At 40.9% G+C, this 26792-nt stretch overlaps 1 long non-coding RNA gene across 3 annotated transcripts; it reads right to left on the reverse strand.

Annotated features, from left to right (window-relative positions):
* Positions 1 to 25264, reverse strand: LOC144338478 (uncharacterized). 3 transcript variants are annotated; one of them, XR_013412691.1, is made up of 5 exons: positions 25097 to 25264; positions 23510 to 23642; positions 3855 to 3959; positions 3213 to 3305; positions 1 to 289 (listed from the first exon to the last, which is right to left on the reverse strand). It is a non-coding gene; the product is annotated as an uncharacterized LOC144338478 (long non-coding RNA). The 3 variants fall into 3 exon arrangements; XR_013412693.1 differs by lacking the exon at positions 3213 to 3305; XR_013412692.1 differs by lacking the exons at positions 1 to 289; positions 3213 to 3305; positions 3855 to 3959 and adding an exon at positions 11277 to 12641.
* Positions 25265 to 26792: the final 1528 nt, after the last annotated feature.

Below are 26792 nucleotides of genomic sequence, written 5' to 3' on the forward strand. Positions count from 1 at the left end.
TTTTTGCATATTTATGAATAATGACAGCTGAAAAACGATCTGACAGGAAATAGAAATAACATGATTTATTTCATGATGAATAAAATTCTGGAACATTTTGGAGACTATCACCAGCACTGCCCCCCGCCCCCCAGACAACCCTGCCAATGAAGTGGCCCTTAACTTTACGGTGAATTTTGTCATTGAACTTTCTCTTGGACACCTTTTGCGCTGTGATAGAAGGAGTTTGCTCTCATTTTGTTAAACATCTTGGGCCAGGATCACTTTCTTTTCTTGAGGCTGAAGAAGGCTGAACAAACATAAACAAGCCATCACCCCAAATACCCTAGCTACCAGATTTATAGTGGAAATCAATACAGTGGTATTCACTTTATAGCTGGAAGAAGTTCAGGGATGGAAAGTAATTTATCCAAGGTCATAGCCAGTCCACGCTTGGGCTAGGCTTAAAATTTAGATCCCCTGTCTGCAGCCTCTTGATATATAAAACATAAACATAAAAATGATGACTTCCAAGCAAAAGCCAGCTTTTAAACTTTTGAGTCTTGATGTTGATACTTAGCTTTTTTTTTTTTTTTTTTTCCTTCCCTATTCCTTAAGCACTGACATCTCCTGAATACAGCACGAGGGAGATGTCCGGGAAAGCAGAAGCAACTCTGGGGAAAACAGATTTCAGCTAGCCCTTAATCAAAAGCCCACTTCTGAAAATTTGGCCTCCATTTTGAGACTGAGCAGAGCCCCTTTGGATTAACCCACTGTTCAACTCCTTTAACGAATAAGAACTCTGAGAAATTTGCATCCTACCTCCCCAGTTCCCAAATACACTTCAAAATTCAAAAAGATGGAAAAATCAGGCAGTGGTTGCCTCTAAAGGGGAGTGGGGCTGTGATTTTTTTTTGCTGGGAAGGAAGGGACAAGAGGAAACTTTTTGGAGTGAAGGTAACGACTCATTTTCACAGAGGTCTGAGTTAGGTGGTGGGGTATGTATGCATTTGTCAAAACACATTGAACGGTATGTTTAAGATTTGTGTCTTTCATTATATGTTAATTTTCCCTAAAATAAAATCCTGCATAATAAAACAGACACCCTAAGAAAATATTTGGGACAGTAATAAGGTTAAAAGCTAAAAGTGCTAAAGTGGCATTTTTATCAGCTCCTGTCATTATCTTCACCAACCACAAAATATAAAAGTTTTTTGCCCATCTCTGTAGAGGGAAGTGGGTAGAAGTTCTCAGAAGCCAAAGCCTGTATCTAAAGTAGAGAGTGTGTGTTCTGGGGCCATTGTCTTTCTGCTGGCATTGCCAGGAAACCAGATCTTTGCCCCTGGAGGGAGCAGGCTTCCTTTGCCAGTCAATTCTTAGGTAAAAATAGTTGCTGGGGTAGGGACATGTGTGGAGGGAGCGGCGGGGCTGTAGGCTTGAAGGAACTGTGCAGTGAATTCCCTGGAAGGGCCCCACGCAGAGTGCTGGGAACTTGGCATCTCAGGTTCTCTGATGTCTTCTCCTGCTCGAGCATAAGATCAAGTAGGCCATTACGGTTTTGGAAAAAATTATAAAAGCATGTGAGTAAAGAAGAAATGTTATTACAATCAAATTGTTTGAGGCCAGGCACACTCATGCCTGTAATCCCAGCACTTCGGGAGACCGAGGGGGGCAGATCATTTGAGGCCAGGAGTTCGAGACCAGCCTGGCCAACATGGTGAAACCCCATCTCTACTAAAAATACAAAAATTAGCCAGGCATAGTGGCACACACCTGGAGTCCTAACTACTCAGGAGGCTGAGGCAGGAGAACTGCTTGAACCCGGAAGGCAGAGGTTGCAGTGAGCCGAGACGGCGCCCGAGACGGCGCCACTGCACTCCAGCCTGGGTGACAGAGTGAGACTCTGCCTAAAAAAAACAAAATTAATTAATTAAAACAAAAAATGGTTTGAGAGTCTTCTTTACCCTTCTATTTCTACTCTGATGAGATCAGGCACATTCAGGGTGGTATGGCTGTAGTCTGTTGCCACTTTGAATATTATTCCGTTCCCCAATTTACCAACGCCATTTGCTTATTTTGTTATATTTTCATGAAATATTTCAAGCATAGAAAACACACAGAATAACATACTAGAGTGAAACCACCTTTGCAAAAATTGTAACGGAGGAAATTATGACAGTGAAAGAGATCAGACCTACCTAACCTCCTCCATTTTGCTTCTAACCTTTAAGCTGTCCTCGTTCATTCCTGGACATAGGCTGAACTAAATTTGGGAAGGAATTCAGTTCATGGTTTGACTCTGGAACAAAACCGATAATAGCCCTTTCCCAGAAAGACCCCCTTCTTGCCTAGAGACCAGTCTGCCTTTGCAGGACTAACAAATTAGCTACAAGATTAGAAACTATAGTTTAAGGGTCATGCAGCCCCTGGCTCCAAGAGTCTGAACCTCCCCAAATTGCTCCCAGGAATAATATCACTATTAGAAAACCTAAGATCAGCGCTTGAGATATTTTGCAGACCCTGTACTCCATGGATCAGCTGACACCACCCAGACCAGATATCTGGCTCAACCATTTCTGCCATCCCACCCAGGAACAGAAGACATCAAGAAAACCTCACTTCGACCCCCTGTTATTCCATCTCTTACCCCACCAATCAGCAACTCCCCACTTCCCAAGACCCTACCTGCCAAATAGCTTCACAAACTCCGATCCTGGAATGCTCAGGGAGACTGATTTGAGTACTAATAAAACTCTAGTCTCCTGCACAGCCGGCTCTGTGTGAATTACTCTTTCTCCACTGCAATTTGCCCGTCTTGATAAATTGACTCTGTCTAGGCAGCAGGCAAGGTGAAGGAACCTGCTGGGCAGTTACAAGAGTAGCACATCCCTGATCCAGTCTTGTCAGGTCACTTTTTTCCAAGAGTGAAAATGTGTTTGAACTAGTGATTAGTAATTACAGACTAGTAATCAAACAGTTCAAACGAATCAGAGTTGTCCTTCTACTAACATTTATGCTTTTGACATTTTCCCCTCACCTATATGTTACGCATACTTGGAAACAGGCATTTGGACATGGTAATTGGTCATTGGATACTACTCCTATGTTTGTAAATAGGTACATATGAGTGACTCTGTTCTCAGCTTTTTTGCTTTAGAATTTATACAGTCAGATTTTTTTACTTAAGAGAGTTATTACTAAAATAAGTGAGGACCGGGCATGGTGGCACATACCTATAATCCCAACACTTTGGGAGGCCGAGGCAGGTAGATCACTTGAGCCCAGGAGTACAAGATCAGCCTTGGCAACATGGCATAAACCCATCTCTACAAAAAATACAAAAATTAGCCAGGGGCGGTGGTGTGGTGCCTGTAGTCCCAGCTACTTGGGAGGCTGAGGTGGGAGGCGGAGGTTACAGTGAGCCAAGTTTGTGCCACTGCACTCCAGCCTGGGCAATAGAGCCAGACCTTGTCTCGAAAATAAAATAAAGTGAGGAATATCTGCTTTCCCACCTCTACAAATTCTACAATTTGGTTACTTTATATTTGTATTCTTTCTAATACTATCGGCAATTTCAAAAATGTTAAAATGGAAATCTTTATAATGAAAGTCAGCAATTCTCAAACATTTTGGCCTCAGGAATCATTTACGGTCTTAAGAATCACGGAGGACGGCAAAGAGTTTGTGTTTATGTGGATTATATCAATTGGTGCTCACTGTATTAGAAATTAAAACTGAGAAAAAAATTTAAATATTTATTACTTAAAAATCACAATAATTAACCTAATGTGTGTCAATATAAAAATGTGTTTTACGAAAATAACTATTTTCTAGATTAAAAAATAAATTTATTGAGAAGAATGGCATTGTCTTACATTTTGCTGTCTCTTCAGTGCCTGCCTAAATAGAAGCAGTTGGATTCTCATATTTGCTTCTGCAGGGGCCAAAGGAAAACTTCCACTTCACTTTCTGATGGTTCACTGAAAATCAACCGACAAAAGGTAGATTAATAGGAGAAAAGGCATACAAACTTATCAATGTGCACATGGGAGTCATACAAAACATGAAAACTCAAAGAAAGGGCTAGATGGGTGATGCTTTAATACCATCTTGAGGTTACAGGAAGGAAGGAGGCTTGGAGCACAGCAAGAGTGGTTGTGGAGGGGAGAGAAGAGGAGAGGCTTGGCTGGCAAAGGCAGTCCTGTTATGCAGATGAAACCTCACAGGTAGCAGCTCTCAGAAAAAAATATGTTTCTGTCAGGCCCCCAAAGCTGTCAGACTCCCAGTCTCTCTAGCCAATCCTTCCTAGATCTGGACAAGGGGCATGGGGGTAGAGAAAGCCTGGCTGTGTATTTCACCAATGCAGATTTTTCTCCACAGATGCAAATCTCCCCCCACAAAAAGGAACTTTTTAGCTATCTGCGTGTTTCCAGTCCCTCTGAATGGCCACCTTGAAATATATCAAAGAAACATATTTTGGGGACAGGTGCGATAGCTCACGCCTGTAATCCCGGCATTTTGGGAAGCTGAGGCCAGTGGATCACCAGAGGTTAGGAGTTCAAGACCGGCCTGACCAACATGGTGAAACCCCATCTCTACTAAAAACGCAAAAATTAGCCAGGTGCGGTGGTGTGTGCCCGTAGTCCCAGCTACTCGGGAGGCTGAGGCATAAGAATTGCTTGAACCTGGGAGGTGGAGGTTGCAGTGGGTCAAGATGGTGCCACTGCACTCCAGCCTGGGAAACAGAGTGAGATCCTGTTTCAGAAAGAAAGAAAGAAATAAAGAGAGAGAGAGAGAGAGAGAGAGAGAGAGAGAGAGAGAGAGAAAGAAAAGAAAGAAAGAAAGAAAGAAAGAAAGAAAGAAAGAAAGAAAGAAAGAAAGAAAGAAAGAAAAGAGAGAGAGAGAGAAAGAAAGAAAGAAAGAAAGAAAGAAAGAAAGAAAGAAAGAAAGAAAGGAAGGAAGGAAGGAAGGAAGGAAGGAAGGAAGGAAGGAAGGAAGGAAGGAAGGAAAAGAAAAGAAAGAAAGGAGAAGAAAGAAAGGAGAAGAAAGGAAGGAAAGAAAAAGAAAAGAAAGGAAAGAAAGGAAAGGAAAGAAAGAAAGGGTATTTTGAGTGAAATATTTTTGTTTCCTTTACTTCTGTATTCAATATATTGTGAAACATTATTTTGGTTGAGAAATATGAATATGGAGAAAATCCAGCCTCAAACAAATACGTATTTAGAAATGAGGAGAGTATCTTGATAGCCTTTTTAGATAGCCGTGGATACTCATCTTTGATACTATGCCAAATCACAAGTGATGGTTTCCTAAAGAAAAGATGCATTGTGAGATTTGAAACCATACTGTTGTACTTTTCCTAATCTGTTACATTAAAACCCACTGGCATATCTTGCATTTTGAACGTATCCTTTACCCATGCACAATTTTCTAACATCATGTTGGTTGTTAGGAATATATTGATTTGTTGAGCTGTGCAGATTTTCCTCATACAATATTTTAACATCACACTCATTAATACTACAGATCTCATCAGAGAAGTCTTTAAGTGTTGTAAAGCTATCAAGCTCCTGGGGGCAGATTCAAGCTTTCTTAAATTTTAATTGTCACTTGAAAACTCATTGTATTATTTGCATCAAATACTGTCAATCGTTTTCCTTAAAGTGACAGACTTGTATCATTCATTTTGAGAAAATGTCTGCCTAGCCCCCAAATCTGAATAATGACTAGTTGTCAGTTGTCCTTTCAAGTTAAAATAGTGTTACATGAAAACAGCAGCTAGTTTAGTTGGCAACTCATACAGTGGCACCTCACCTCAACCACCAGTCACTGAGGGCTTGTCCTTGAGACAATATATGAAGCTTGGTATGCAATTGAAATGATTCGGATGTACTTCTTGTTCTGTCACACAGAATTTAAAACTGTGTGCTCCGAAATTTAGTAAGAGTAATAACTTTGACTGGCATTTGTTTTGTCCTTCAAGTGTATAATGGTGAAGAACATCTTGGCTCATGCTTAGGTGCTAGCAGTTTTACTGTCCATTCCCTGGCAACATTAGTGCAAAATATCAACCCAGTGAAAAAGACAAATACCATCTTCGAGATACTATGAGAATAGTTTCAACTTCATGAAACACCTAAAAAGTTCTCACAGACCCTCAGGTGTCTGAGGACCACTCTTTGAGGTCTACTGATCTAAATCTCTCAACAATAGTTTTTCTTCTTTAGGTAAGTTTAGTGTCATATTTTTATCATGTTTAGCATTATATATGAATTTAGCATTCTTTCTTTCTGGAATTATATGTATGTATACACTGTAAGGCGCTGGCAATACAAAATAAAAAACAAAGGCAAAACAAAGCCCTTGCCCTCATGGAATTTCCATTCTACTGGGTGAGATCAACTATAATCCAGTAATCGGATAACTGTAAATGTATAATTGTGATAAGTGCTATGACTGTCTTGATAGAAGCAATTAATCTGTGGGTAGGAGGTTAAGATACAATGCTTCTGAGGACACCATGTTTGCCTTAAAACATCAAGGATTGTTGGGTGTTAGCAGGTGAAGAAGGTGGTGGTAAAGAGTGCTCCAAGTAGAGGGACCAGCCTGTACAAAGATCCTGAGGTCCGAGGGAGCTTGGCATGTTCAAGAATGGGAAACACCTCTGAAAGGGGGAGACGATGGCAGGCAATAATTCCAGAGTGGAAAGTATAGACCACATTACACAGTTGTCTCTGCTAACATTGAGTGCTTTTATGCAGAGGTGCCATCAAAGCATTTCTACAAGGGGTGGATTAATCAGATTGGTAGTATGAAAGGATCACCTGGACAGCAGTGTTGAGAATCATTAAATGATGTTGTAGGGGGCAGGTGGGCAGAAGAATGCCGGGGACCACTTAGGAGGAGGCTGCGGTAGTAACTTAGTAGAGAGAGCAAAGACAGTGGAAGAATTGTGTTAGGGAGCTGCCATGGTCAGGAAGTGATATGGACTCAATGAAAGGGTGGGCGTGAGTAGGAAAGAAAATGGTTTCACAGATAATACAGTGGTTCCTTGTTTGCCCAGTTGGATAGGTAGTGGTGCCCTGGGGTAGCCATTTCTCATTAAACTCAGACTATCTGGCAACAAGACTAAAAGGAAGGGAAAAGAAAGGAAAGGGAAGGGGAGAAGAGGAGAGGAGATGAGATGGAAGGGGAGGGGAGGGGAAGAAAGGAGAGGTGAGGGGAGGAGAGGAGAGGAGAGGAGAGGAGAGGAGAGGAAAGGAGAGGAGAGGAAAGGAGGCTAGGGGAGGAGAGGTTAAGGGAGGGGAAGGGAGAAAGAAAACACATTAACACCCAAGGCCAGGGATTGAGGATAGTATCAAATTATTAGGAGAGGAATTTGAATTTATTAAATTCGTTTTATTAATTGTAGCCTAAAAAGGTTTTTTTCAAGGAATTACTTAGACATTCTAAAAACATTAATTTCAGTTTGCGTTTTGTAAAACATGTCTACTCTTAGCAGTGTAAGAGTCTGTTTTGGTGTTCGATCTCCCCTACAGAAGATGAGTTGTTCAGGACACATTCAATAAAGGACAGGACTTTCAAACATCCAAAAGATGAGCTGATGCCCCCTCCACAGGGCAGTCTGCACTTCCTGAGCAGCCCCCTTGTGCCAGGCTCTCTTAGATGTATCCACAGGTGCAATTACGGTGAAGGTTTATGACAGCACAATGTGGTAGGTATTGTCACTGCTACCATTTTACAGATGAGGAGCTCAGAAATGTTGATGTTTGCCAGTGATCACACCACTCTCAAGCATCAATACCAGGATTGAAACCCTTTTCTTTCTTAAAGCAGCTGAATGATATTTCTAATGCAGAGGTCTCAGGTTCAGAGGGGCTCATGGAACTCTTTGAGATCCTACTAAAAACAACTAACCTTCTCAGTAAAGTTCACATTTGCACATGCACAAAATTGACACCCAATCTCTAGAGACTTTATGCTCTTTTGCAACTAATCCAGAGATTGTCCAAGAGCATTTGAAATCCAAGGTTAAGGAAGGTCTATTCTAGGGCCTTTTAGAAGCTATCACTGGCATTGTGTTCAAGTCTGGTCAACGTATATTTTTAAATACTAATAGAATAAAAGCCAACCACCTTAGATTTACAGACTGCAAGCTGGTTACTCTCCGTAGAATTACCATATAACCCAGCAATTCCACTTCTAGATATATAAACAAAAGAATTAAAAATAGGTATTCAACCAAAAACTTGTACACGCATGTTCATAGCAGTATTATTCATAACAGCCAAAAGGTGAAAACAACCCAAATATCCATTAACTGATGAATGAATAAACACATGTGTGGTATACCCATACAATGGAATATTATTTGGCAATATAAAGGAATGAAGTCCTGAGCTGTGCTACAACATGGATGAACACTAAAATCATGCTGAGTAAAAGAAGCAAGAAATAAAAGGCCATATATCGTTCCATTTATATGGAATGTCCAGAATAAGCAAATCCACAGAGAGACAGAAGGTAGATTAGTAGTTGCTTGGGACTAGGAGAGGAAGGAAAGGGGAGTGACTGCTTAATAGATATGGATTTCTTAGGCCAGGCGCGGTGGCTCACGCCTGTAATCCCAGCACTTTGGGAGGCTGAGGCGGGCAGATCACTTGAGGTCAGGAGTTGGAGACCAGTCTGGCCAACATGGTGAAACCCCATCTCTACTAAAAATAAACAAAATTAGCCAGGCGTGGTGGCTTGTGCCTGTAATCTCAGCTACTCAGGAGGCTGAAGCAGGAGAATTGCTTGAACCCAGGAGGCAGAGGTTGCAGTGACTCAAGATCATGTCACTGCACCCCAGCCTGGGCAATAGAGTGAGACTCCGTCTCAAACAAAAAAGAAAAAAAAAAAGGAAGAAAAAGAAAAAAAAGATATAGATTTCTTTTGGGGTGATGAAAATGCTTGGGAATTAGATAGAGGTGATGGTTGCACTAAAAGTCATGAATTGTACGCTTTAAAGTGACTAAAATGGTGAAGTTTATATTATGTGAATTTTATCTTAAGTTTTTTAAAACAAGATTACATGTAAGAAACAAATGCCTGCCAAGCAAGCCTTCTTTGTCCTTCATTCCTTCCTTTGCCTGGGCTGGGCTATTTAGAGAAGCTTGTGTTTATTCACTCTGGCCCAGGCATGACATCCCAGGTGGGCTGGTGTACACCCATGGGGTGAATCCTGGCAGCCTTCTCCAGGGGTGCCCATTGCAACCTAGGGGCCTAGCAAAGTGCGTGGCCATCCCTATGCAAAAGCCAGGTCCTATGTGCTTGCACGATTGCCCACATTTGCAGCATCTTGTTTGCATTAAAAAAAGGCGGTAATATACGGGCTTTTAAAGCCTTTAAACCTGAAGTACCATTCCTTTTATCTTTTTGGCCTCTTCCCTAAATGCTCTTGGTCAACAATTTCTGCCCTGTTGAAGATAGCAGTGGTTCTCAAATAGGTGTGGGTATGGGGGGGGGTGTTGTGTCCCCCAGGGGACATTCCACAAAATCTGAAGACAGTTTGGTTGTCACAACTTGGGATATACTTGGGATATACTACTGGTATCTAATGGAGAGAGGCCAGGGACGCTGCTAAACATCCTGCCATGTGCAGTGAAACCACTTTTGCAAAAGTTATAACTGAGAAAACTATGACAGTGGAAGAGATCTGACATAACTGACTCCATCTTGCTTTTAACTTTCAAGCTGTTCTTGTTCATTCCTGAACATAGGCCAAACTAACTTTGGGAGGAACTTAGTTTATAGTTTAACTTTGAAACAAAGACGGTAACAGCCTTTTTCCAAAACAAACCTCCTTCCTGCCTGGGGACTAGACTGCCTTTGCAGGAGTAACAAATTAGCCACAGGATTAAAAATTATGGTTTTAAGAGTCACTGCTGTAAAACCTGAGATCAGTGCTTGAGATATTTTGCAGACCCTGCATTCCAATGCATCAGCTGACGCCACCCAGACTGATAAACTGGCTCATCTGGCTTTGTGACTCCCACTCAGGAACCGACTCAGCACCAAGAGGACAGCTTCAACTCCCTATGATTTCATCTCTGACCCGACCAATCAGCACTCCCCTTTCTAACCCCTTACCCACCAAATTATCCTTAAAAACCCCGATCCCTGAATTTTTGGAAGACTGATTTAACTAATAATAAAACTCCGGTCTCCCGTACCACTCTGGTCTCCCATGCAGCCAGCTCTGCGTGAATTAAACTCTCTGTCTATTATAATTTCCCTGTCTTGGTAACTTGGCTCTGTCTAGGCAGTGGGCAAGGAGAACCCATTGGGCGGTTACAGCAGGACACGCCCCTAGGCCCCCAACAAACAATGATCTGGCCCCAAATGTCAATAGTGCCGAGGTTGAGAAACTCAGGATTATAGTATCATTGATATCATATAATTGAAAAGTCAATTACTATTTATTGTGGGCATTGTCATTGAGATAGGTCCCATTCTCCTGATCTCTGTGAAGTGTGAAGTCACTGCCCTCTGAAACAGCCCTGAGAAGAGGGTTCTGGAACTCTATAGGGAAATCAAAGACTTCAGCCTTGTAACTTATTTATCCCACAAAGATGATATCCCACGTGGCCCCAGGGTATATACACATCATAGAGCTATAAAATGAAAATTAATTCCTCCCTGTCCAGCACTGTGGTATCCACATGCTGGTCTGCCTGGCAGACACAAGCAGGTAAGAAATTAGAACTTTATTCACAACATAAGAAGAACCTGATCTACACAGGAAAGAAAGAAAACATTGTTCTTACCATTTTTCTCTGTAATAAAACACAGAAAAATAAACTAATAATTATTAATAATTTTATCATTAAGTTAATAATTTTATCATCAGTGCATCTCTTCACATTAAGGCTTATCTACTGATTTTTACTAACCTATTTTAAAAAGGGTGGTTCTTTTGTCTTGCAAGGGAGACACTGGCTATATAGATGTTTCATTTTCTTAAATAATATTCTTTTTTTTTTTTTTTTTTTTTTTTTTTTGAGACGGAGTCTATCCCCCAGGCTGGAGTGCAGTGGCACAATCTTGGCTCACTGCAACCTCTACCTCCTGGGTTCAAGCAATTCTCCTGCCTCAGCCTCCTGAGTATCTAGGACTACAGGCACAAGCCGCCATGCCTGGCTAATTTTTTTGTAGAGATGGGGTTTCACCATGTTGGCCAGACTGGTCTCAACTCCTGACCTCAGGTGATCTGCCCGCCTCGGCCTCCCAAAGTGCTGGGATTACAGGTGCGCCCCACCCTTAAATAATATTCTAATAGTGGTAAAACAACTACTTTTAAAACATGCACCGTCTTGAGCGAAAATCAGATCCTCCATTTGAAAAGCCTTGTCACTGTCTGTCTTGAAGACAGCAAACACAGGCTGTATAAATCAATAACAGATTCTTAAATATTATCCTTATTATCCTGCAGAGAGAATACATGTTCAAAACAGCCTTAATTTTACTTACACCTTGCCTTAGAAAATACTGTAGGGAAAACCTTGAGTAATTATCCAAGCGGTTTGCTGTTGAAGTTTCACTCCTCAAAAAACTACGCTTGGCCTCTCCCTAGTTGCAGGAAAAAGCCACAATTAGGAGATGTCATGTTGAACACATTCTCTGACGATCTGGTGGTCACATTAGAAGGGTTTCATTTTAGTTCCTCTGCAATATGCTTACCAGATTGATTTGGACCTAGCCCTTCAGCAGGACACTTTTCAGCAGTGGCCATCCAAAATAAACGGAAACATCGTGTTTGAGGTCAGGGACGCTTGCTTACCTGGGTTCACCCACACTGAAAATGTCAGGAAGTGAAATTCACATTTTTCTTCATCTAGGGGACTGGCCAAGCTTTCCTGATAATAGTATGCACTTCTAGGAGGCCACTGAAGCCAGGACTTCATGTGTTTGTGGTTGGAAAACTGTTGCTACAATCGAGAGCAATGTGTTGGGAAGAAATTAACAAATACACATGAGGGTGGGTGTGTTTCTCGGCAGAGAAACCGACTCTGTGCTGAAATTCTTGTGTGGAAACATCTGTTTCTAACCATTCTGAGCTAGGAAGAATGTGGACACCGAGCATGTGGTTCCCTTGGAAAATGCTTACCTCACAGTCTTGACCTAAGAGATGGCATCTGGACCAGGGAGGAAACAGAAGTGATCCTGGAATCACATCCTCTTAAAAACAAAACAAAACAAAACAAAACCCCACATCCTTATGCTTTTTTGAAGGGTTTCTTTACAACATAAAAATTATCCAAATTTCCCCTTAGTGTTTATTTTTTTAACCCCTTACCCAATTTTCCCATGGTTAACATCTTACATGACTTGAGTACCTTTGTCAAAATTAAGAAACTGTCATTGGTGCATTACAATTAACTAAATCCCAGACTTTATTTGAATGTCACCAGTTTTTCCACTAATGTCATTTTTCTGTTCCAGGATCCCACCCAGGACACCACATTGCATTTAGTTGCCATTTTTCTTTGTCTCCTTCTTAGATTTTGATGATCCTCCTCTCTTCATTTTCACGGAGACGGTAGCTTTGCAACAATTTCTTAAGCAGCTTCCCTAAACGTACAGGAGCCAACTTTTCAATTGTATCCATATCTAATTAAAAAAACCTGTGGAAAAATTGGAAAATTCAGCCAAAAGGCTCTCCTGGCTGCCATTTTTATCTACGTAAAACCAATCACAATCCATTTAACAAATTTATTTTCCATGATGTTATTGGCTACTCTCCATAATTCAACATACAGCTGAGTCCATTTCATGGGTCAGAACAAGCAGTTATCAGGTAATACGAAGGACCAGACTAGAAGAAGCAAGTTCTTAGGAACTAGACTTCCAGACTAGGAAAGAACAGAAATTTGGACTAGATCAAGCTTAAGTGGATGAGGGGATATTCAGATAGCTGGATTACCATATCCAGAGAGTTGGGCTACAGACCATTTGGGAGACCCCACGCATGTGGCATCAGAAAGTGGAGCAGACATTAGGAGCAAGGGAGTGGGCTGGCAGTGGTAGGAAGGTAGATGGATGGGCAGGTGGGTGTCTGAAAGGGCTAGGAGAAATGCAAAAGCCAGCAGGTGATGATAGGGAGGTTGCTAGAAAGGGCAGGAAGGACATCAGCTTGGGCCTGCACTGCATACAAATCAGAGCCAGGGTCCTTGTGACCTCATATACACAGTTCTAGCCTAGATTTCTCATGTTCTGAGTGGATTTGATGTTTTGGAATAAACTGGCAAAGAGTAGTGATCTCTAAACACTTTACTGCTTAAATCCATGTGAATTTAAAAATTTCATGCCATGTTGCACCATTATACAGTGGTTGGCACCTTCTAAAATGGCCCCCACAATTCCCCACTCCTGGTGTTCATGCCCTTGTGTAGTCCCCGCTTTGAGTGTACGTTGGACCTAGTAAATTGACATTGGCAAACAGAATGTGGCACAATTCATGGGATATTACTTTCAAGATTAAGTTCTAAAGACTGTTATTTCAGCTGTGCTTTCTTTCTGGCTCTTCTTATTTGTTCTCTCTGGTGAAGCAGGCCGTCGTATTGGGAACTGCCCTACAGAAAGTCTCATGCAGCAAGAAACAGAGGGTGGCTTCTGGCCAATAGCTAGCTAGGAATGGAGGCCCTCAGTCCAACGGCCTATGAGGAAGCAAATCCTGCCCACAACCATTTGCATGAACTTGGAAGTGTCTTCTCCTCCAGGTTAGCCTTGAGATGATCCCCTGCTCAACACTTTGAGTCCAGCCTTGATTCCGTACAGACCTGTAAGAGACCTGAACCAGAGGACCCGGCTAAGCCACTCCCAGATTCCTGTCCCACAGAAACTGTGAGGTAATAAATATTGTTGTTTGAAGTTGTTACATTTTAGGATTATTTGTTATGTAGCAATAGGTGACTGATATATACACTAAAGTCATTCCACTCTTAGGTCAGTGGTATAATATTATGTCATCAAGTGCAGCAATACACAGCTGTGAGGACAAAGTGTTAAACTTGAACTCTAGTCCCTAATGGGTAGAGAGGTACCCTGAGATAGGGGGACAGCAACCAACCACGACACACAGAAGTGAAGGCTACTGAGAAATGAAAGAGAATCAACCTGTAGCATGGAAATAGGAAATTCATTATTTCCAGCAAGAAAACAAAAAGATGCCAACTGGACACGATAGGGGTGGGCAGAAATAAGCAGACGAACAAAGAGTGATGGTAAGAATATCAGGTGGAGTCCCCAAGCAGTAGGGAAGGAACACTGGAAAGAAAAGATCTAGTGTTCTAGGAGCACCAGGGATTCATGGAATAAAATGGTGATTGTGGTTTCAGATTAAACCAAACCATTTCCTCTACAGCAAAGAAAGACACTCTCCTGTCTTCACTCCCCACTCCACCTCCACCAGTTTCCTTTCCCTACAGTGAGATTTTAGAAATACATCCTTACAGACAGCACAAACAGGCAATTTGTAAAACTTTTAAGCTTGATTGTAGTCTAGACATAATATGTGTTATGTATTTTCAAAATTAGGTTTGTATTAGGGTCAAATGATATGTATAGTCCATAGATCAGGTATTCAAGGATAATACAAAAGAAATATTCTAGGCAGTCACTACACTCATTAGACACTTGCCACTCAAAGTGTTCTCCATAGCTTTCTTCCTTAAATCTACACTCAACATACTTAACCAGCCAGGCTAGAGGAGGCAACTCTATGATTATTTTAAGTTTACTTCATAATCTTGCGATTTCACCTGAAGCAAAGAGACCAGCTTTTCTCTGAACAGCCAAATCTCCCACACTCTCATTTTCGATAGTCACGGCAGGAGTTTGAGTTTCTCTTTCTAGAAGGATCTCTGGCTGGGACTTGCTGTTCCTGTACAGCTTTAGAACCTCATGCATGCACTTCTATTTAAAAGTTGTCTGTCTACAAATGCTTCAGAGAGCAGACAATCTGGTTTATCCTTCCCTTTTAGGTAGTTTGTGCTGGAAAGAAATTTCTGTGTTTTTGTGACATGAGGAGACAAGACCCTACAAAAAGAAGGCATGATAGAAGATAGGTTGGGAACAAGGTCAGTATTCAGCTCGTAAGCACCAGCATGTCTGACTGGATGATAAAATATTGAAGTACAGGACTTCAGTGTCAGTTACGCAATGAACACTGCCCTGAGCCACCTGGGGGCCTCCTCTGCATGACCCAGCATGCATGGCCTAGCAGGGTTCTGCAGGACAGCTCAACTCAAGGGCCATGATATTCTATGTGTTCTCATTTTGTGTCCCACACTTGGTGAATCCCTGAGTAGTTTATGCTTAGGAGTCAAAAGACCTGGGTTTTATCTGGCTCCACTGTTTGCACACCTCATCACAAGGTCTTAGTTTCTTCACCTACAAAACATAGAGTAACTGTTAAATCAACGGTTTGTAAAGTGTTTTGTGCCATAACAATAAAAGCTACTGTTGCTTTTGAGTTTCTTGCCCAGTTATAATAATGGGTTCTCACATCTTCTTCTATCTGCTAAGGTGCTTTCTTGTCCCTTAGGCCTATGGAGTGGCCCAGAAAATTCAGCTCTAGTTTTGTAGCTAGCATAGAGGATTGGGAGGTTGAGGCTTCCTCTTCAGGGGTGGTTGTGGTTGTGATTGTTGTAGGAATGTTTAACTCTTTGTCACACATCTCATTTTGAAAATACATTTTCAAACATGCTGCACATTTGCCCATCTTCTCAAAGAAGGTGTCAAGCATTGTTCCATTTGCTGTGTCTCAAGGCACACATCATGATCATCAAACATTGCCATCTTTCCCTGGTGTTGGTCTCCGTTTAGGATTATGAGACAAAATGAGTATGTTCGAAGTACACTTAGTTAAAAATTATTCACTGTTTATGTCGAATTCAAACTTAACTGGGTTTCATGCTAAATCAAGCTAGTCTAAGTCTCTGCTAGCCTCTTCCATTTTTAATGTGTTGCCTCTAATCTGTGGCAGGGTGAGGTTGAAAATGGAGCTTGAAATTATAGAGTTGCCAAGAGTTTGAAGTTCTCAATTCTTTTCCATCTACATTCACTTCCCTATAGCTTCAAATACTGTCTGTCTTCTCACCAAACCTATTTTCCCAACTCCTCTTCCCTGAGTTCTAGGACTCTTGAACCCAGCAATCTCCTCACCATCCCTGATGAGCTGGCAGTTGAGATCTCAAACCTGACATGCTCAAAGCAGGATTCTTTTTTTTTTTTTTTTTTTTGAGAGGAAGTCTCACTCTGTTGCCCAGGCTGGAGTGCAGTGGTGCAATCTCAGCTCATTGGCTCATTGGTTCACTGCAACCTCTGCCTCTTGGGTTCAAGTGATTCTCCTACCTCAGTCTCCCAAGTAGCTGGAATTACAGGTGTGTGCCACCACACCCAGCTAATTTTTGTATTTTTAGTAGAGATGGGGTTTCGCCATGTTGGCCAGGCTGGTCTCAAACTCCTGGCCTCAAGTGATCTGCCCACCTTGGCCTCCCAAAGTGCTGGGATTACAGATGTGAGCCACTCTGCCCAGTCCAAAGCAGGATTCGTGATGCTTCCTACCTCCCCCAGAATTCCCCCATTCCACCAGTTTCTCCTGTTATATTCTACATGTCAGTACGTAGTACTGAGCGCCAACAATCTAAGAGCCATCTTAGATGCTGATCTGTTTTGCCCACATATTTTCTAGTCCATCAACTTGTTCTGGTGGCTTGTAGCTCTCTCTCCAAACATTTCTCCAATGCCTCCTTTCTTCTCCATTCCTACTGCTAAAATCCCACTCTATGCCATTATTCCTTCTTGCCTGGACTAGTACCATGAATTGAGCAAGTCTCTTGGAATACCTTCTTGTCTCCTTTCTCCCTGCAAGTAGCAGCCAAGGGACAGTCTCAAAGCAGCAATCAGATCAGATCACAAGCCCCCTCCCTCATTGTTTTACACATTTAGAGCCCTACAGCAGTTCCCTGTTGGAACTATTGGCTAGAAGTTGATAAGTTTGTAACAAAGGTTCTGAAATGGGGGCAATTTTGTCCCCCAAGGGACATTTGGCAATGTTTAGAGACATTTTTGGTTGTCACCACTTGGAGGTGATACTGGCATCTAGTGGGTAGAGCCCAAGGATGCTGCTAAACATGCTCCAATGCCCAGGACAGGCTCCCACAACTAAGAATGGCCAGCCCCGAATGTCACTGAGAAGCTCCAACCTAAAGTGAGCAGTATCACAGTGTTTAAGATGAGTCAGGGACTCTGCACCCAACTCTAGCTGGAAAGTTCTTGTGCTAACAAGTCACCCGTCTACATTAATGAACATCTTCATTCAACTGCTCCCTTCAGCTGTTGCTAGGAAGGACCTTGATAGAGATGCAACAGAGAGAAGCTGGGCTGTGCTGAGAGGCTTGTACATTCTCACCAAGAAGCATAACTAGGGTGCTTGGAGTTGACATAACCCTGAGCAAATCATATCCTCATTAAAGAATAATCCAATTTAAAAAGAAAGCCTTGTGTACTCATGGGTTGTTTTTCCAAAGGTCTCAGAGGACAGATCATGAAAGCTTTGAACCACCGGACTGTACACGGCTGCCCAGTGAATTTGCAGAGAACAAAGGCCTCTGATTTTTTTTCCCTCCAAGCTGTTAGTCTTAAGTGAAACAGGGTAAGAAAGTTCTCTTTAGTATCTTTTGACAATTAAAGGATGATATAGGCTATGTGTTTTGATCTCTCATAAAAACTATGAAATTTTATTTCTTCTGGCGAAACATCTTTTCCAACAACATTTCAACAAATTAACAAAAGCAACTTCAGAATGTGTGTTTTTTCTACCTAAAAATGCAAAAACAACTGTTCTTTTTGGCTTTATTAAGCTAAACAGACTTGATACAAGTCTAGCCTTTCCTGCTACTGAATAATCTTACGTAATATGAATACAGCCACTGAAGAGCTAGTAATTGCTAATTATATCCCTCAACTAGCGTTCCTGTTAACCATTTTTAACTTGGGTTTCCCCTGAGGGGTAGGAAGCATTCTATGGTGTGGTTTACCGGAGAAGCCCTCTGAAATCCCCTTTCGTTTGATAGGGAAAAGCCAAAACCTATCTTTGCCTGACAGGTTCCTATACACATATACATATACATATACATATATATATACATATACATATACATAATGTATATGTACATATAAAGTTTATAAATACATGTTAATATTTATAAATATTATATATATAATTTCAACTTTTAGATTCAGGGAGTACATGTGTAGGTTTGTTACATGGCGTATTACATAATACTGAGGTTTGGGATGTGAATGATCTGATCCCTTCACCCAGGTAGTGAACATAGGATCCAACAGTTAGTTTTTCAACCCTAGCCCCTCTCCCTCCCTCTGTCCTCTAGTAGTCCCCAGTGTCCATTGTTTTCATCTTTAGGTGTCTGACAGGTTTCAAGAGCCCTGCAGTGACAAATAGACTAAGTAAAACACAGGGACATGGTTTTGGCAGAAGACTACATGAGAGAAGCAAAATGGATGTTCATAGGAGTCAGATATGTTGGGGGCTTAGGAATAGGGTAGTTTGGACTCTCTTTATGCCAGTAGCTCTCAACTCTGGCTCCTCATATGAGAATCACTTGGAGATCTCTTTAAAAAGCACCGAAACCTGGGTTGGGCCCCAATCTCAGAGTTTTCGATTTAGTTGGCCTGGGGAATGACCAGGGCATAGGGATTTTTTAAAGTTTCCCAAGTGACTCTAACGAACATTAAGGGTTGAAAACCACTGCTCTAGACCAGGATTTCTTCACCTCAGCACTACTGATATTTTGGACTGCATCATTTTTTGCTGTGGGGACTGTCCCGTGTGTGGTAGGATGTTTTGCAGCATCCTTGGCTTCTACCCACTAGATGCCAGTAGCACCCCTTCCCCAGTTGTGATAAGTCAAAATGTCTCCAAACATTGCCTAATGTTCCCTGGGAAACGAAATCACACCTTTCCCACATTGAGAGTCACTGTCTTGGCTACTGCACGTTAATTGTAGTTACACAGATAGTATGGTGGGTAAGTAGATGAGGGGTTGGAGATTCAACTCTATAAAATAAATACCAAGGAATAAAACAGTTGTTCAATGTCCCATCCTCAGCCCAGAGGCAGGATTAGTGGTTATGTTCCCTGACTGTACACTGAAATACCTTTCCTCTGGATTACAGGCACACAAACTAAACTGGCTCCTTATTATTATTATTATTATTATTATTATTATTATTATTATTTGAGACAGGGTTTTGCTCTGTCACCCAAACTGGAGTGCAGTAGCATGATCTTGGGTTGCTGCAACCTCTGCCTCCTAGGCTCAGGTGATCCTCCCACTGACACAGGAGAATAGGGTCTGGAGGCAGGAAACCTAAAGCCAATTCATCCTGACTTCCTAGAACTGAATCAAAAGGAAAACCACACCTCTCCACACCGAAGTAACAAAAGGATCAGAGGCTACTACCTTTGCACTGTGCAGATGAAAAATGGGAAGTACCTCTAATTGGTCCCCTCCTGCAACCAATCAGACTGGTCGCAGGACTAGTCTTCATGTGTAACTTTGTAACTTCACTTCAGCCTCTGATTGGTCACCTCCTGCAACCAATCAAACTGGTCGTGGGCCACTCTTTCATTTACATAGGGTATAACCAAGTAACCAATGGGAAATCAGTAGAGGGTATTCAAACCCCAGAAAATTCTGCAACCAGTGATCTTCAGCTGCTTGCTCAAGCCCACTCCCATTCTGTGGAGTGTACGTTGGTTTCAATAAATCTGTGCTTTTGTTGCTTCATCCTTTCATTGCTTTGTTTGCGTGTTTTGTCCAATTCTTTGTTCAGAAGACCAAGAACCTGCACAACTCATAGTCAAGTCCCTCCACTGGTACCATCACCTCAGTCTTCCGAGTAGCTAGCTCCACAGGCATGCGCCACCATGCCTGGCTAATTTAAAAATTTTTTCTTGTAGAGACAAGGTTTCACCATGTTGTCCAGGCTGGTCTTGAACTCCTGAGCTCAACTGATCCCCCCCACCTCGGCCTCCCAAAGTTCTGGGATTACAGACGTGAGCTACCATGCCTGTTGGCTCCATATTATTAATAGTCTATATTTGAGTATAGATGCTCCTTGACTTACAATGGAGTTACATCTCAGTAATCACATCATAAGTTAAAAATATCATGAGTCAAAAAGGCATTGAATACACCTAACCTACTAAACATTATAGCTTAGCCTAGACTACCTTAAATGTGCTCAGAACACTTACATTAGCCTAAAGTTGGGCAAAGTCATCTAACACAAAGCCTATTTTATAATAAAGTGCTGAATATCTCGTGTAATTTATTGAATACTGTAAAGTGAAAAACAAAATGCTTGGATGAATACTCAAAGTATGGTTTCTACTGAATGTGTATTGCTTTCACAGCAATGTAAAGTCAAAAATGGTAAGATGAACCATCATAAGTTGGCCCCCATCTGTACACAATCCGTGGTCAAAATCATTTATATAGTGTTAAAAATTTATCTCTGAAAGGAAAACAAATGATTCTCTCCTTAATCTAGTCTTTTTTTCCCTGTAGGAAGCCTTCTCTCCTCTTCCATTCAGTACTCCTCCAGAGATAACTTTCTAGCTCTGGGCTGCCCAGTATGGTAGTCACTAGCCATGTGTGGCTTGTTAAAAGTAAACTTAAATTAATTTAAATTAAATAGAAGCAAAAATTCAGATCCTTAATCACAATAGTTACATTTCAGTTGCTCAACAGTCACTGCAACATTTGAGTTAGTGGCTAGTGGTGGTAACATTCTAATGCAGAAATAGAACTTTTTCATCACTGCAGAAAACTGGACAGCAGTTTATAACCACAGAGCTTATGGTGACATTGTCATGCTTAAAAACCTGTGTTAGTTCCCATTGCCTCTAGGATCAAGTTCAGTCACCTAGCTTGGCATTTAAGAAATTTTACTATCTAACTTCAGATGTCTCCTCCAAATCCCTCTTTGCTCCTTAGTCTCCTTTGAGCAGCCCATCCCTTTATAGGAAATATCAGCGCACTTCCCTACCTCCCAGCCTTTGTCCATATTATTTTATCTGTCACGGATACCCTTTCTCTAACTCCACTTGGCAAATTCACACTTGATCTTCAGAGTCAGTTCAAATGTCCCTCCAACCTCCCTTCCCACCTTAGTTCTCTGGATATCAAACAATTGCTGCATTCACTGTCACCCCGCGGGATTTGAATACCTGTTAATTGCATACATGTCACATTTTGTTATAAATAGTTATGTCTCTGTCTCTCATGCTTAATTCAGTGCTCCTGAAGGTGAAGGAGTGGCTTTATTTATCCTTGTATGATCAAAGGCTAACAGAATGTAGGCAATCACATTTCAAAGAAATAATCAGCTAGCTAATGAATAAAATGGCATGATTCGACACATTTAACACCACAGAATTCTAACAGCCCACACCTGCATGCAGTTGATAGAATTCTGGGATTGTTCTTGATGTTCTCTGGGATAAGAACATCTGCCTTTAATTTTATTAGCAGGATGAGCATATTTGGTGACTTAGAGGGCTCTTTACTGAGATAGATGATAAATTTATTTAAAGGTTGTATCTGCTGGGTTGATAGTCACAAAGAGTAAGAAAGAAAATACAAAGGAAATTTATTCTTCTTGCATGTAGACTTCATCTCTCATATCAGTTAAACAGAAATATCTCAAAAGAATGAATATTAAACTAGAGAAAATCATTTAAAAGGTCAGATTAATATTACAGCAACACAGTGTTTCTTCCCTGACACACTCTTGGTTCTCTCTAAAAGGTCATTTGTCTGCACTACCAAACTCAGAGCTGTATCTTACACTTCCTTTCTCTTTTCCTCAGCACCTAACACAGTGTCCAGTGCATAGCTGGTCCTCAGTTAATACTTGTTGAATAATTAAGATTAAAAAAAAGAAAACAGGTGGTTATAATGGAGGGGGTGGTGTGAATACCAAGTCAAACAAGATTGAGTGAAATTATTATTCAAGACTACATCGGCTTTCTATTACTGCCGTGGCAAATTACAACTAACTTAGTAGCTTAAAACAATACACAATACACATTTATTATCTCATGGTTTTATAGGTTAAAAGTCCAACGTAAATCTCACTGCGCTAAAATCAAGGTGCCAGGTGCACAGCATGCCTTATGGAAGATTTAGGGGAGATTTTCTTGCCTTGCCTTTTTCACCTTCTGCAGGCTACCAGAACTCCCTGCAGAAGGTGAAAAAGGTAATTTCAATGGCAGGTCAAGTCCTTCCGATGCTGCCATCAGATCGCCCTCTGACCGCAGTCCAAAAGGTTTATCCGATTTTAAGGACCCATGTGATTAGATAGAGTCCACTCAGCCAACCCAGGATAATCTTCCCGTCTCAAGATCCATACCTTTAATCCCATCTGCTAACTCCCTTTTGCCATGTAACATACTCACAGGTTCCAAGGGCTAGAGTGTAGACATGTTTAGGGGACCATTATTCTGCCTGCTACAGGGGAGTCACACAGAATGACTAGAATTACAAAGAAAAAAACAAGCAACTGCTACATGTCCCCGGTCTTCTCATAAGCAGCATGAAATATAAATGCTTAAGCTTTAGGTTTGAATAGTTTCCTAGGTCTATTTTTAAAATGGCTTCTTTTCTTTTAGGATACTAATAATATATGTGAACTCTTAATAGTTTGGAAACGCAAAAAACTTTGAAGTAAAAAAAAACCACCCTAAATCCCACCAAGCAGTCATAACCAGTTACTATTTATGTGTCTATTCTTCCCATATTATGTAAATGCATATCAAAATTATATATGCATTAAAAATATTAATTTATTCTAAATGATTCTTTAAGTATCCTATTTCCCCTCTAAATATTATCCTAAATATGTTCTCATGGCATTAAAGATTTTTCAAAAAAGAGTATTTCTCCTCACTCTACCACATTTGCATCATATTATTGCCTCTGAATTTATGTGTTTATTATCCTATTGTTGAACATAAAAGGGTTATTTTTAGGCCTTTGCATTTATAAATAGTAGGTTTAGAAAAAGGTGTATTCAAAAATCTGTGTATACAACTCTGATTATTTCCTTAAGGGTGTAAATGAGGAATTATCACATCAGAGACCATTTTAAGACCACTGGTATTTGTCACCTCATTTCCCTCCACAATGACTACACCAGATTTACCCCCATGAGCAGTGTACAAAAGTGCCCTTTGCAATGAACTCTGAGCAGTGTTTACCAGTGCTATGGACTAAATTATGGCTGTTTCCCCAAAATTCGTATGTTTAAGCCCTAGCCACCAATGTGATTAGATTTGAAGATAGGGCTTTTAGGAGGTAATTAAGGTTAAATGAGGTAATAAGGGTGGGGTTCTAATCCAATAGAATTGGTGGCCTTATAGGAAGAGGAAGAGAGAAAGAGATCTCCTTCACATACATACCACATGCACATGCACCAAGGAAACGTCACATGAGGACATAGTGAGAAGTCGGCTGTCTCCAAGCCAGCAGGAGAGCCCTCACCAGAAACAGAATTGGCTGTCACCTTGAACCTGGATTTTCCAGCCTCAGGAACTGCAAGAAAATGAATTTCTGTCATTTAATCTACCTAGTCTATGGTAGCTTTTTATGGCAGCCTGAGCTAATGAGCTAATGAAAAATGATGTCCTTGTTCTATTAATTGGTGATGATTTGATTTCTAGAAGGATGGTCATTTTGTTTACAGGCCACTTTTCATGTCTCTGGGAAAATTCAGAGTCAAATATTTTTGGACTCTAAAACAGAATGTTACAAAAATCATAAGGCATAGAGGACTGAAATTCAACAGCGCTTCCACAGAGCTAGAATTGTGTTCTTTAGAATAATGCATTTTTAAATGTCTGCATCAATCAGAACAAATGCTTCAATCCATTTACATAAGCCCTTTTTGATTTTAGTCTCCATTTATCTATTTTTAAAGGCTTAAAGATCTAGCTACAAGAGTACCAAGAAAACTCTTTTGCCTTTGTAGATGAAGTTCACAACATGTGTGCTAAACTATTTGATTCCTTCAAGCACCATATGAGTTAGGTGGTGTTGAGGTTAATTGGGTAGTATGGATGGTGGAAGGAATTGATTGACTTGAAGGACATGAAGATGCAAGGCTAGTGCAAGAAACCATGTGTGAAGCCAGTGCATTTCGAGCCACATGTAAAGGTCACTGAGGCCTTCTCGAACAATTTATAAAATAAGAATGGGTGGGAGGAAATTGAAGACAATTTTACATCCTTGTGACTAGAAAGGAGATGTGAGCTAAGAAGAGAGTTCAAACATGACCAAATGAAGCAGAGGCTAGCAGCCCAGGCAACAATACTCCTTTCTTGGTGGGTAATGACATTATAATGAGTAACTGCAGACAAACAAAAGTCAACAGTTCTTACACGCAGAGTAGCACCTAACACAGCAAGTAGTACCTAGGGGAAGGTCTGGGGAGGAATCTGAAAAGGGTTTCTAAGATAGGAAAGGGTTAAGTCTTGTTATTGTACGGAAAGATTGTATCTACTCAGAGGGATGAGAGTAATCACAAATATACAGTGGTTATTACGCCCATTATATAGAAAATGAAACTGAGGCTCAGAAACCTCAAATAGCTCCCCTAGAGTTACACAATTGTTAGTGCTGAAATGTGAACTCAAACCTTCAGACTTGAAGCTGGAAATGAATTTCCTTGGCTTCAATGTCTCCATCTCAAAAACGACTGTATTTTTGGGAAGGTTGCTTCAGAGTTCATGTTCTATTGGCCATTCCACTGATTCTGCATCTCCTTGACAAACGAATCTTGGGCCAAAAGTTCATTGTGGGGACACTGTTGGTGAGTACATTAATTTGATCAGATGTATTCTCATTGGAAATAATATTTAAAATGGTTTACTGAGTTTGGAGGATGCAGATGTTAAATAAATAAAATTGAAATATCCCCTTTCTCTGTTGCCTAGAACTTTACCCATTTCCCTTGTCTCCTCACTAGCACCCTGGTGGCTTCCTCCTACCTCACAATTTCTTTTCATGCTCCTTTGGTGGGTCTTTTGTCTCTGCCTTCACCTCTAAATGTTGAGCGCCTCAGAGGTCTATTCTGTGTCCCGTATCTTTTGTCCACATTCTAACTGAGCAAACTCATCATGTCCAATAGCTTTAAAATATTTACTCCCAGGATTCTAGATTCCTGTATCCAAAAGCCAACTAGATATCACTATGCGGAAGCTTAATAAGTATCTCAAACTCAACATGACCCAAGAGAATTCTCTCTTTTGCCAATCAGGTTTTTTCCAGTCTCATATATCTCAGTAAATGGTTTTACCACCCACTCAGTGCGCAAGTAATTATTCTTGATTACTGTTTTACAGCTTCCCTCACCTTCCACACCCAATACTTCTGGAACAGCAAGTCCCGTGAATTCTATTTTCAAACCACCTCTCAAACCTTTCAACTTTTCCCCATCTCCACTGGTGTCACCACCCTTTGTCACCTGGGGCTAGTACAAAAGCCTCCCAACTAGTTTTCTCTGCTTCCACACGAATTGTTTTGTAAAAATATAAATCACATTAGTTCTGGGCTCAAATCTCTCTGATAACTTTTCATTGCACTTAGATTAAAAATCCATCCTTCTTAATCTGGTTTATAATGTCCTTCATGAGCTAACCTCTGCTGACCTCTGAGACCTCATCTGTCCATTCACCCATTGGCCCACTATCCTCAGCTACACTGGACATTTTTCTATCCTGACACTCACCTAGCTTATTCTTAACTAAGGACCTTGACTCCAACTTAACTCTGTGCCTGGAATGTCCCTCTTCCTCCACATTCTTGTGGATAGCTCCTTCTTGTCATTTACATGTCATCTCAAATGTCATGTTTCCAGAGAGACTTTCCCTGACCATCCCATCTAATTAAGGCCTATTTTTCTTACATAATGATTTGAGTGTTTGTTCACTAGAGTAGTTCCATGAGAGCAGGAAGCAGATCTATCTTATTGAGGACACTCCTGGAATCAAACTATCTGCGGAAGAGGAAACCGATAATCCAGCCATAGTCTTAGAAGATGGGGGAGTTGCTAATGGAAAGAATCAGGTCTCTGAAAGACTTCACAGAACACAGTACCACACTTTCTGACATCCCCTGCCAACCTCATTCGATTGTGACATAGGCAAGAAACAAATCTTGGTTGTGTTTGCCACTGGAATTCCAGGGCTGTTTGTTACAATGGTTAACCTCTTCTGACAAATTTCACAAAATTCCATTTACCCTCGCTTTGCCTCACTACGTATTATTCAGTTTAAGATTCGGTTCACTGTCCTCTAGGAAGCTTTCCTTGACTTCCTTGTGGCTGGCTTTTGTGTTCCCACGGCACCATGTGCACTGTTTCATCACGTACTAACCACATTGTATTATATACTGTCTCCTCATGTGACTAAGTTTTTCCTGAGGTCAGAAACTATATATTTTTCTTTTTTGTGTTTTTATGGCCTATTACAATGTCTGGCACCACAATAAATCTTTGTTAGATAAATAAGCCGTAGACAGCAAGCAGTTCAGGTTTTAATGGAGGGCAACAGTATTTCTTTGCAATGGTTAACAATACTAGTAGAAACATTTAGAATATGAAATACAAAGTGGGGAAAGGCTTTATGAGTATGAATTTATTTGAATGAAGAAAAATTTCAGTGTTACTTAGGCTGAATAAAGACA

This window comes from Macaca mulatta, chromosome X (genome assembly GCF_049350105.2).
Source record: "Macaca mulatta isolate MMU2019108-1 chromosome X, T2T-MMU8v2.0, whole genome shotgun sequence".
Classification (NCBI taxonomy): Eukaryota; Metazoa; Chordata; class Mammalia; order Primates; family Cercopithecidae; genus Macaca; species Macaca mulatta.